Consider the following 12,753-nt stretch of genomic DNA (forward strand, 5'->3'; position numbering starts at 1 on the left):
CTTGTTTTTTTATTTTGTGTCGCACGTGATGTTTTTTCGCCAGCTTGTTTTGAACTCTACATCAAGTGTTATGTTGTTTACTCTGCTCCTAAAAATGAATAGCATTGGTAGTATAGCTAAAGAGAGGTCGGTGAAAAAAAAAAGATGACCAAAAAATCTTTACCGTAAAGCACACTTAACCGTATGTGCCATGAACAAAGTGACTTGTACACTAAATTGGGCTTGTCTGTGGTCATGTACACATTGAAAAAACTCGCCATTGACTGAAAGCAAGACTAGAGAGGGACAACCGCTAAGAAAACTTGCTAGCTTTGCAACTGGCTGGACAAGCAATCTCTGAGGAAGAGACCGAAGGGGTCTCAAAGCGTAGGGTCAGTTTTCATTCCTAAAAACTGTAAACTAAGTGTAAGGACAGTCTGATTATTCGTATAATTATACCCAGCCAGACAGATCTGTATATATGTTTACCTTTAAGAAAAATTTATATATATGCCGTTGCTTGTACGTAAGTCTGGCACATCTTCGGTTAGAAGTGGCTCGGATTTATGTCAGATACCCATCCTGCCAGCAGTTACGACGTTAAAGGCATAAAACGTTGTTCTGCATGCCTATTTTGAGCGTATTTTTAGTGATTATGAACGACTCCTGCAATGAATAATATGGGCCTGAAATTTGATTCCACACAGATTCAAGGTTCTATCAAAACAACTAGAGCGGAGTTATTAGCGCTCATGAAGTGCTATGCCGTGGGTTTCCAACAGCAAGGCATCGGTCCGGGGGATCGTGTGTGCGCCCACCTAAAGAACAGCCTCGAGAACCTTGCGGCAATGTACGGCTGCATTTTCGCTGGAGCAACACTGGTGCTGGCGAAGACTTCCCTCACCGAAAGTGCGTAGCCAATGGGCGGCTGCTAATAAATTCTTAGAAGTAAGGGAAGAAGAGGGGTTCGAGGTTTCTCTTTCAGAGGAGTAGCTAAACTGCCACACCCATTCGTCCATTTTCGGAGGAACTGTGGAGGAACCTCTAGTACTCCCTCCTCCCAATGGTTACTCCTAAAGGGAGCAACAGTTGATTTCGGCACAATATGATAATTGGATTTTGGTTGACTTAGCTAGAATATTTTCAGTGTGCGCATGCCTGTGATTAAATTCACAATCTGCATGCAAGCCAATGAGGGTGGCGATTTGGGCTTGTTGGTATGGTTGCATGATGATGGATGGTAGCGCAGACAACGAACACGGACAAGAGAAGGCACATAGACACAACACAGCGCTAACTTTCAACAACAGTTTATTACACGCAGATCTCCGTGGTGTATGCGATCCACCACGCCAACGTCGCACGTGCGTAGCTCTAAAAACCATCAAATATAACCAACGCGCGTGTTCCAATACTTTACAATTTTATATTTTTCAATCTTTTTTTTTACTTTTTCTTTCTTCCTTTTATCCCATGTTACCACAAACCCTATCGCGAATACATGTAATCAAGTTCCTTATCTGTCAACACCACTGATGGGCTGCTCACACACGTGTCACCTAGCTCTGCAATTCTGCCGGCCTCCAATACCAACCGCGTCATCTCGTGCCTACTTCTATTGATTATAACCGTTTCCTTGAATTTCGGTGTGCACTTACATCTCTGGCAATGAAGGGAAAGAAAACCATCAGGAACAACACTATTTACTTTGTTATTGTGCTCGCGCAAGCGATCGTTTATGCATCTACTGGTCTGACCGATATAACACTTTCCACAAGTAAGTGGAATGAGGTATACAACACACATGATGCACTCCACAAATAGGTTTCTATGTTTCTTTTGGCATACATTTGATTTTCCCTTGTCTGGTCTTGTGCTTCTGCAAAGACTCACCAACTTATTGGGTGCCGAGAAAACTACGTTAGTGCCACATTTTTCCGCAATCTTTTTTATCCTGTGAGAAACCTTATGCATGTATGGAATTACGGCAAAACTTTCCTTTCTTGAGCTCACCCTATCCATCCCTTCACATCTTTTCTCCAGCACTTTTCTGTGCAATCCTTCAGCAACGGACACGACGAGGCTCTTGGGGTACCCGGCATTGCTTAGCCTCGAGACCTGTTGTCTGAAGCTTTCATTCATGAGGCACCGGCAGGACTTCTTTAGTGCCTCACTCAAGCACATCTTCGCAATGCCTCGTTTTACCAGTTTAGTATGCGCTGAGTGAAACTGTAGTAAAGGCTTACTTGCTCTGGGCTCGTAACACCAGCATGTCTTTTCATCTGCATGCAAGCATTGTGTTGAGAAATAAATTTCAGAATATTGAGAGGAAACAGGGGATTTGAGTTCGCGGCTACTGAGTCAGCAAGGGTGTACCACACCACGTTACGGCGCCGCTTGGAAACAAACTCGCATATGTAGGCAATGGGGCAATGGGGGGGGGGAGTCGTTTGCACACGGCGCGAGTACTGCAGTTACGAAAAAAATGGGGGTGGGGTGCTTTCCTTCCTTGAGGAGGAAAGCGCCCTTTGGCCTGCCTTGCGCAAACAATTGTATACATGTTTTCTTTTTTTGTGGGGGGGGGGGGCAAAGCCCTTTTTTTGGTGCACGAAACTGGCCTAATTTGAGTGTAGGCGCACCAATGTTTGAGAAACTGTACATAAAAAGATCTGAGGAGATGTTTGTGCCGCTGCTCGAAGGACTGCAAGGACGCAGTGGCATCAGTTCAATGAAGGAGATTGCTTGCGTCGCTTAAGAAACAATGAACAGCATGCCACAGGTGCGGGAAGAGGCAGCTCGCAAACGTAGAGAAGCAACAGGAAGTAAGAAAAAGAAGCGCTTTGGATGGACATCCGAACCGCACAAGGGGCAAACCTGTAGGTGGTATCCCAGTCAGCACCTGGCATATTTCCACTGAACAGTTAAATTTTTCACTGTGGTTGTGCCTTCTTGGAGATTAATAAAAAACCCAGAAAGGAATTAGCGTGAGTTGCACTTGAGGCGCAACGGTAAAGAGGCAGTGGAGCTAATGGGGAGCTTAGAACATAGTGATGCAAAGCCTGAACTAATTGCGTAGCTCATTGGTGGCCCTATTTGTTTCTTTTTTTCTCATCTTTTTATTATCTGTCTTTCTTGTCAATTTCTACTTATTCCATTCTCATCTCCTTTCTTTCTATTTCTTTCTGTTTGGTTTTGCGTTCTTTTTCTCGCAATTTCGCACTTTCTTTTTTTCTTTTTTGATACTATTTCTTTTTGATTTTGTCTTTCTCGTTTAGAATTTCTTTTCCTACGTTTCTCTCTGTCACTCCTCGCAACAGTCTCTTTAGAACACGTTGTATAGCGTTCATCGATGGGCTACACACTTTAAAAAAGGTAGGCAAATATTATCAGTCTCATCATAAGTACTTCAATGTTCTATGTCTTTTTGACCGTGTGTAGTTAGGTTCGCACAATTTTGTATATATATATATATATATATTGTAATGTACTAGACAGAGAACAAGAACAAGAGACAACATCCGATCCTGAGCCAGCTGTTCTTATTCTGTCTTCTTCTTCCTCTACCTTTTCTTAGCTGCCCAAGCGACCGAGCCCCAGCGTCTTTCTTCGCCTTGACACTCAGCCATGACTGCGCGCGCGTGGAGCTGGCGGCAAAGTTTCTGCTAGGTGGGCTTGGCTGCATCGTGGTGGTCGTCCCGAACCACAATGCAACATGGAGTGACGGTCTGGGGGAAGCGTCTCTGGTGGACGACACTGGCTGGCTCGAGCCGGTCGGTGAACGCCACGGTGCGCCTCTGCTTGAAGACCTGTCTGTGTACTCAGGCGGGCGGAAATGGCTTTGTCGCTGCTGTTGAACTCGTCCATGGTACAACGTTTCCTGACAACTCGTAGAATACCGCTCAGGCGGATGGCCCTGACTGTTCCAGCAAGGTCGCAGAGTAACCTGGAAATGCTGGTGTTTGTCCAACTACTGTTGGTGGACTGAACTGCAGTGGGACGCTCTGTGAGGCAGCCGTGTGGACGTTTGTGCTATTTCTCGAAATGAGTGGCGACGCAGCTCATGGTTGGGCATCAATACCACAGCAGAACTCTCTGAAGTTGTCCAGCTGGTGGCTTCTGGCGAACTGTCGCGTGCAGACATGGTGGGCTGGGAGGGAACAGCACGAGGGCTGGTCTTCGACAAGTTCTCAATGGCAGTGGCCTCAGCCTGACTAGGTGTCTGGATTTTCTCAAAGGAAACATTCCTTGGGAGCCAAGTGTCTGCGTGGCTGAGCGTATGTGCGTCTTCGAAAATGAATGTATGAGCCGTCTGCAAACATGGCTGTGTCAGGTTAGGGCGGATCTTGTTCGCATCCTCGGAAAGGCCTCCTTTGTGAAGCGGTAAAGAGTGCATTTTGTTTCCGACGATCATGGTCTAGTGGGGTTCAGTTGTGTCTGGTACGATAGATGTGAGCGCCTCCATGTCTTCAAACGACAACAAGCGCGAGGACAGCATCTCCTGAGGAAGGTCTGGTGGTGATGTTTCCGGCTCTAATACCAACGCAGAGTTCACGACCTGCAGAGGAGGACTGTGGTCACTTTGGTCAGGCTCAACAGCAGGAAACTCCTCGATATACTTCATTTTACGAGAGGTGTATTTTTGCAAGGCGGAAATGCTCTCGTGTTCAGTTACTGAAGCAATCAAAGCGTGCAGACCCGCTTCCGTCTGATCAAGGATGAGCGTGTTGAAATCCACAGGCACGTGCGTTTGATGACGCGGTAAAATGTCCAGTAAAATGGAGGCTGGCACCTCAGCATCTACCGAATGGTCTGACGACTCCGGATGGCGTTCGTTGGGGCCTGTCGCAGGGCGTTTTGCAAAACTTGCCGTGAGAGACCTACCGGACACAGGTGCACCATCGGGCAGCTGCTCCAGGACAGCAGAAATGCCTGTGCAAGGCAGAGTCACACGATGGTGAATGATCTCTAGATCTTGGTCACCGAGAGATGACAGGGTGGTAGGGGCTCGAATTGCATCCTCTAGGTCGGGCTGTTCCCGAGTTCCGTCCTGAGAGAAGGTTGAGTTGCATGGGCAGGTGGCACAGGGAATCGGACCGAAAGCAGCTATGAGCTTGAAGCTCCCCTCCGCCCATGACTGCTGCTTCCAACCTTCATACCGGTGCCACGTCGCTGGACCTTCCCGAAGACGGTCTTTAGCCACGGTCCATTTCTGAGATTCCGTCCAGGCCTCACGCATAGCTATCGTGTTCATGGTTGCCACCCAGCTGTCGGCGTCATTCCGGACCCCACGGAATTCCGGTAGTTCGCAGACGGCTGGTGATTGTGAGGTGGCAGGTGGCGACGCAGAGATCACCGACGCGTAGCAGTCGAGCTTGTGTGAGAGCTCGATCAGAGAAGACCGTAGCTCCCGGCGTCGCTCCGGTGTGCTTGCCTCAAGGTCGTGTGAGGCAGCTACATCCAACACTCCGTTAATGTCACACAATGCTGGCAACATTGTAGGGGCTCGCTAGGCCATCAACGCTGTCAGTATATTAGTCTCGGCGCGGAGCAGTGTGATGGTACACCGCAGTTCAATGGCACTGTCGCACGAGGCTTCTGAACCGCTTTGGTTCGCGTCCGTGAACAACGTTGTTCTAGTAGTACTCACAGTGGTGACACGCACGTCTAAGGAAGCATGAACAGCGTTTCTTGGCGGCTCGTATGTTGGAAGAGTACCGGACAGGGAATGCAGGCCGTGGGAAGCTTGAACAGCATTCCCAAAGGACAGGAGCCCGTGCGTATTACGGCCACGAAGTGGTAGCTTGGTGTCTATTTGGTGATGCCCTGGTACCACAGAGGAGCCATGGACACCGTCCACTGATGGTCCGATGGGCAGCTGAAGCGGCGGCCGGGCTGTTGACTCCATCGCCAAAGAAGCGTGAACGGCGTTCCTGGATGGAGAAGCCCGCACGGCCGACGAATCATGAAGACACGTACCGGTGGCTTCCCGCAGAGGGTTCACTTGTCGGCTTGCGCTGACGGCAGAATCCATAGCCAAGGACGCGTAGATGGCGTTCCTTGTGAAATGGTACCGGTAACGTGTACTGCAGCCGCCGAGGAGGCCTTGACGCCGTCCCCGAACGGTGGTGGCATTGGCGGCAGGTGAACAGCTACCGAGGAGGCCTTGACGCCGTCCTCAAGTGGCGCTTATCACGGCTGTCCTGGATGACGAGCCGGGACGTAAGACTTCTTCTCCGTCGACTGTGCCATTGTAATGTACTAGACAGAGAACAAGAGACAACACCCGATCCTGGGCCAGCTGTTTGTTTGTTTGTTTGTTTGTTTGTTTGTATCTTCTAATCCATGGCTCGTACCCACTCTGGGGGATTGGCCAAGAGACCATATAGTCTCAGATGGACGATAACTGCATTATTGCTTACAACGAAAAAAAAGGGGGGAGTTGTATAGTGAAGACAGTATGTTAAAAAAGAAGAAAGAAACCAAAGATTCAGATAGTGAGACAAAAGAATCAACGACAAAGTAGACACTAATAGCTATAACGTGATTTTGGGAGCCGACCAGACAGCTGGTTTTGCCAAACGCGATTCTTATTCTGTCTTCTTCTTCCTCTACCTTCCCTTAGCTGCCCACGCGCCCGAGCCCCAGCGTCTGTCTTCGTCTTGACAATATATATATATATTGAAAAAGGGTTTATTGGCGACTGTTGCGACGGTGGTCCTACGATAAAACACGATCGGGAATGAGCAACGGTCAAGCAGATGCCGGCGATGATCAGCACGAGCCGAGCGAGCGAAGCCCAGGACCCAGTACCCAAGCGGAGGCGATGTTGCTTGCCAACGATGCAATTTCTTCTTCACAATTTTCCCCCTCCGAAAAAGAGCCATCCTGGCGACCTAAGAGTCTGGAGGCCGAGGGCTATAATATGGCTTAAGGCGCGCGACGTGGACGATGTCACGTCCACGCCGGCGCATGTCGTCAGAAGGAGAAAGTGGCTCGATGAGAAAATTCACCGGTGAGGTCTGCTCCAAAACGCGGTAAGGACCCTCGTACTTCGGGACTAGTTTTGAGGAAAGGCCGGGGCTTTGGTAAGGAACAGCCAGCCATACAAATGATCCCGGGGAATAGCTGTGGCTTCGTGAAGAGCCGGCGTTGTTTTCTTTCTGGCGCTGCTGTTCTTGTGACGTAAAGGTGCGTGCGAGTTCACGGCACTCTTCCGCTTTTCGGGCAGCTTCGGACACAGATGGGCATTCGGATGCGTCAGGACGGTATGGAAGGAGAGTGTCGATGGTGTGGGATGGTCCGCGTCCATAAAGGAGAAAGAAAGGTGAAACTCCAGTGGTGGACTGCGCCGCGGTGTTGTATGCGAACGTGACGAATGGAAGAATGCGATCCCAGTTAGTATGATCAGATGTCACATACATCGCGAGCATATCGCCCAGTGTGCGGTTAAATCTCTCCGTGAGCCCGTTAGTCTGCGGATGGTATGCCGTGGTCTTGCGATGAACAACATGGCATTCAGAAAGCAGAGCCGTGACGACTTCTGATAGGAAGGCTCGTCCTCGGTCACTTAGTAGTTCTCGAGGAGCACCATGTCGTAGTATGAATCGATGGAGGACGAAGGACGCTACGTCCCGCGCAGTGGCACTTGGAAGGGCGGCGGTCTCAGCGTAGCGTGTTAAATAATCCACAGCGACTATGATCCATCGATTTTCATCTGATGTTGTTGGTAGAGGGCCATAGAAATCAATTCCGATTCGATCGAAAGGTTTGGCAGGGCACGGAAGCGGTTGAAGTGCACCGGACGAGTGAAAAGGCGTTGATTTGCGGCGTTGACATTCAGGGCAGCCCATAACGAATTTTCGAACAAAATTATACATTTCGCGCCAGTAGAAGCGAGGGCGAATGCGTTCGTAGTTTTGAAAACTCCAGCATGGCCACACTGGGGATCGTCGTGAAAGGTGGTGCATATTTGTGATCGCAAGCTGCGGGGGACAACCAAGAGCCACTTACAACCTTCAGGGGCATAGTTGCGTCGGTGTATCAGCCGATCACGAATGGCGAAATGAGCAGCTTGACATCGGAGAGATCGTGATACCGAGTGGTTGACGATCCAGAGAGACAGTCAAAAAGGGAAGCGATCCATGGGTCCTTGTGTTGTTCACTGGCAAACGAGTCGAGGTCGAGAGATGCGATGGAGTTGGTACCAGTGGTTCCGCAGGCCAAGTCGGGAGGTAAAGGCGAACGCGACAGGGCGTCGGCGTCAAAATGCTTGCGTCCGCTGCGATAGATGACACGAATGTCGTACTCCTGGATTTGCAGTGCCCACCGAGCTAGGCGGCCAGAAGGATCTTTCAATGTGGCGAGTCAACAAAGTGCATGGTGGTCCGTTACCAGGTCGAATGGGCGACCGTACAAATAAGGACGGAACTTGCGAAGCGCCCACACTAGCGCTAAGCACTCTTTTTCAGTGACGCTGTAATTGGCCTCAGCTTTAGTGAGCGTGCGACTCGCATAAGCGACGACATATTCGGAGTAGCCCGGCTTGCGCTGGGCGAGGACAGCGCCAAGACCAACCCCGCTAGCGTCTGTGTGAACTTCCGTTGCAGCTGCTGGGTCGAAATGCCGTAGAATGGGAGGAGATGTTAGCAGATTACGGAGCGTGGCGAACGCGACGTCGCAGTCAGGAGACCAGGATGAAAGGTCTGCGTCACCGCGTAGGAGGTTGGTCAGTGGTGACATGATCGACGCAAAATTTCGAACGAAGCGCCGGAAGTACGAGCATAGTCCGATGAAACTGCGTAATTCTTTCAGTGCAGTAGGTTTCGGGAACTTGGTGACTGCTCGCAGGTTTGCAGGGTCGGGTAGAACACCATGCTTGGACACGATGTGCCCTAAGATGGACAGCTCTCGCGCAGCGAAGCGGCACTTTTTGAGGTTCAGTTGGAGCCCAGCGTTGGTTAAACACGTCAGAACCAGTTGGAGCCGAAGCATGTGTGTAGGAAAATCGGGAGAGAAAACGACAATGTCGTCGAGGTAGCATAGACGCACAGACCACTTCAGTCCACGCAGTGTGTTGTCCATGAGTCGTTCAAACGTGGCAGGGGCATTACAAAGCCCAAAAGGCATTACATTAAATTCATACAGGCCATCTGGTGTAATGAACGCAGTTTTCTGGCGATCAGCTTCTGCCATAGGGACCTGCCAGTATCCTGATCGTAAGTCTAAGGAGGAGAAGAATTCGGCTCCTTGGAGGCTGTCAAGGGCGTCGTCAATGCGCGGTAATGGATAGACGTATTTCCGCGTCACCTTGTTTAATCGCCGGTAGTCGACGCAAAATCGAATTGATCCATCCTTCTTTCGAACTAGAACGACAGGAGATGCCCAAGGACTGTGCGATGGTTGAATAACACGACGACGTAGCATCTCTTCGACCTGGTCGTTGATGACGTGCCATTCTGCAGCAGAGACACGGTACGGTCTTTGACGCAATGGCTGGTGCGAACCGGTGTCAATGTAGTGGTGCACTGCCGAAGTACGACCCAATTGCGGCTGAGAAACGTCGAACGAATTCGCGAAGTGCTGGAGGAGATTAAGAAGCTCGGCGCGTTCTTGAGCACTTAAGGTGTCGGCGATGGAACTCGAGAAGGTGTCACTCGACGAGCATTCCAGTGGGGAAATGGCATGAAGTTCGGTAGAGGCGTTACTGCACGATTCGTCTGGCATTTTAAGGAGTAAAGAAGAATCAAGGTAATTCAATCGACCGAGACATTCGCCGGCAAGTAGCGTAAGCGGTGCAGGAAGGGGGTTGTGGATGGAAATATTGCTTCAGCCAGCATTGACGTCAAGTGTAGCGAAAGGCAAAGAAACGGCTCTGCGGCTCATGAAAATGTCGGAAGGTGTAAACATTACCGTAGCATCGTTATAGTCATCGCAGCATACCGGAACAACGGCAAGAGAGGCTGGCGGAATTTCAGTGTCCTCACGCACGACAAGTTTTGGCGACCGCTCAAGGGTTTCGTGCAAAGGTTCGTCACACAGGTGCGAAAACTGAACTTCAGCGCGTGCGCAGTGGATGATGGCATGATGATTTGACAGAAAGTCCCACCCGAGGATAACGTCATGCGAGCACACCGAAAGGACGATGAACTCGACAACGTACATAGAGCCTTGGATGAATATGCGGGCCGTACAGGTGCCGAGAGGTCGAACTGGTTGTGCGCTAGCTGTACGAAGCGATAGTCCAGAGAGCGGCGTGGTCACTTTGCGTAGGGTGCGGCAGAGCTGGACGGCTATAACAGAAACGGCAGCACCTGTGTCGACGAGGGCAAAGGTAGAAACACCATCGACAGATATGGCGACGACGTTAGCTGGTGAAGTGCGAGGACTTGAGCATTTTGACGACGGCGCAGTTCTTGCCTCTGGAACTGTGGCGTTCAGTTTTCCCGGTTGGAGGAAGCGGGTCTAGGACGCATTGGGGACAGTGATCGCCTGCGAGGAGATGGGGAGCGGGGAGAGTGAGTCTGAGGTGAGGGCTGGGGTGACCGAGACTCAGGAAGGTTAGTGTATCCATACTGCGGTGATGGATAGGGAGCAGGTATGTGCATGGGCTGTGGGTCATACGGTAACGGCCGAGTAGCGTCGTGGAGTGGTTGCAAGCGACGGCGACAATATCGTGCCACGTGTCCTGGAGTACCGCAGGCGTAGCAGATCGGTCGATTGTCAGGAGTGCGCCAGGAATTGCTGACTCTTGGTGCGGCCCAAGGTGTCGAAAAAGGGGCGGAGTGGGGAGCAACTGAAGACATGGGTGGCAAATGCTGCTGGCGGGGTCTGCTGCGTACCACCTGGGCATACGTTAGAGGCGCGGCACCGGGCTGCATAGCAGGCGCATGGACAACAGGCATGGCCAAGGGCTGCTGGTGGGCAGCGGCGGGAACAGCCTGAGCTACCTCTTCGGCAATAACGTCGCGGAGTGGTGAGGGCAGACGAGAGGACGGCGGCTGCTGCGTGAAGGGAATCAACGACAGTTGCCGAGCTACTTCTTCACGCACGAAGTCTTTAATCTATTGCAGGGTTGGTGAGTGGTCGGGAACGGAAGTGAGACTGGAGGGCGAGTCGGCGTGTGAGGAAAATGGCCGAGTCAGAAGCGCTGCTTGCTCAACTCGTCGAAACTTTGACACAAAGTGACAAGTTCCGCAACGGTGGCAGGATTACGGGCCAGGAGCAGCTGATATGCACCATCATTTATCCCTTTGAGGATGTGTTGAATCTTCTCCGACTCGGGCATGGTGGCGTTCACACGGTTGCAAAGAGCAATAATGTCTTCGATATAGCTGGTGAAAGATTCCGTTGGCTTTTGTGCGCGAGTCCGCAAGCGTTGTTCGGCTCTGGACTTGCGGACAGCGGGTCGGCCAAAAACGTCAGCAAACAACGTTTTAAAGATGGACCACGTCGTAATGTCATTTTTGTGGTTGTTATACCACATTTCGGCCACGCCAGTGAGGTAAAAGATGACGTTAGTCAATTTGTCCGCGTCATCCCACTTGTTGTTTGCGCTCACCAGTTCGTAGTTAGCGAACCAGTCTTCCACGTCGGTCTCATCAGCTCCGCTAAAGACCTTGGGCTCTCGCAAACGAAGAACGCCGGGGTTGCTGGGGGATGTAGTGGAAGAGCCAGGTTGCGCGTTGTTGGTAGCCATGATGGGAGGTAGTGTTCGGTTGCGCAGCTCCAGCTTCAGGCGACGGCGAATGGCAGCACCCAGGTTCAGGCGACGGGGAATGTCAGCACCCTCCACCAATTGAAAAATGGTTTATTGGCGACTGTTGCGACGGTGGTTCTACGATAAAACACGATAGGGAATGAGCAACGGTCAAGCAGATGCCGACGATGATCAGCACGAGCCGAGCGAGCGAAGCCCAGGACCCAGTACCCAAGCGGAGGCGATGTTGCTTGCCAACGATGCGCTTTCTTCTTCACAATATATATATATATATATATATTAGAGGAATGACACAAAAAACACCGTCCTTGTTGATTTGTCTGACTTCACTATTTCCTTCCTGTAGCCGAGTATGTGCCCATTCCAGAGCCCAGCGGCTCTGTCATCCTTAAATTTGGCCATGACTGCGACGTAGCATGACCAACTGTCCAACCAAACCATCTCTGGTGGGCGTCACCGATCCCGCCGCGGTGGTCTATCTTGCCTACGCTGTGGGCTGTCTTTCCGAGATGCAGAACTTTGGCGGGACCAGCAATGACTTTGACGGGGTGGCCGCCGCAAGTCTTCCTTGCGCAGTGGCTTTCCTTGTCTCACTGCAAAACATTCTGGGGAATGACAAAGGCTGTGTGGCGGCGGTCTACCTGGGCCTCGCAGCCACGTACTTCGGACGTCGGGCAATGAGGGCACCAGTGGGCACCACTAGCTATTTCGAAACGGTCATCACACGCCTATCAGCAGAATACGCTGTCGCTGTTTCGGGCTTAGGTGTAAGCCGTGCTTGCAGATGCTAACGTGCTGGGCAGGCCCGTATTTGCCCAACGAAGCATGCTTGTGAGTCCGCACAGGCTGCGAGACGCGGCCTCCGTGGTATGACGCTGAGGCCTCTGAGCTGCCGTCTGACTCTCCAATTCCATCAAGAAGAAAAGACGCTCTCTGGTGACTCCGTATCACGTTCGTATGAATTGACGCCTCCGGAATCGAACCACATGAGGCAGACGCCAGCGCTGCAGAGAGGCACCATGTTGCCGCTTCCTGCGAGTTGGTCGCCGTCTGACCGA

General features: G+C 51.2%; 1 protein-coding gene across 1 annotated transcript in view; it reads left to right on the forward strand.

Moving 5' to 3' along the window:
- LOC119179993 (luciferin 4-monooxygenase) overlaps positions 1–12,753 on the forward strand; it is a 41,685-nt gene that overhangs the window by 2,824 nt on the left and 26,108 nt on the right. The window lies entirely within an intron of this gene.

This window comes from Rhipicephalus microplus, chromosome 7, assembly GCF_043290135.1.
Source record: "Rhipicephalus microplus isolate Deutch F79 chromosome 7, USDA_Rmic, whole genome shotgun sequence".
In the NCBI taxonomy this organism is placed as follows: domain Eukaryota; kingdom Metazoa; phylum Arthropoda; class Arachnida; order Ixodida; family Ixodidae; genus Rhipicephalus; species Rhipicephalus microplus.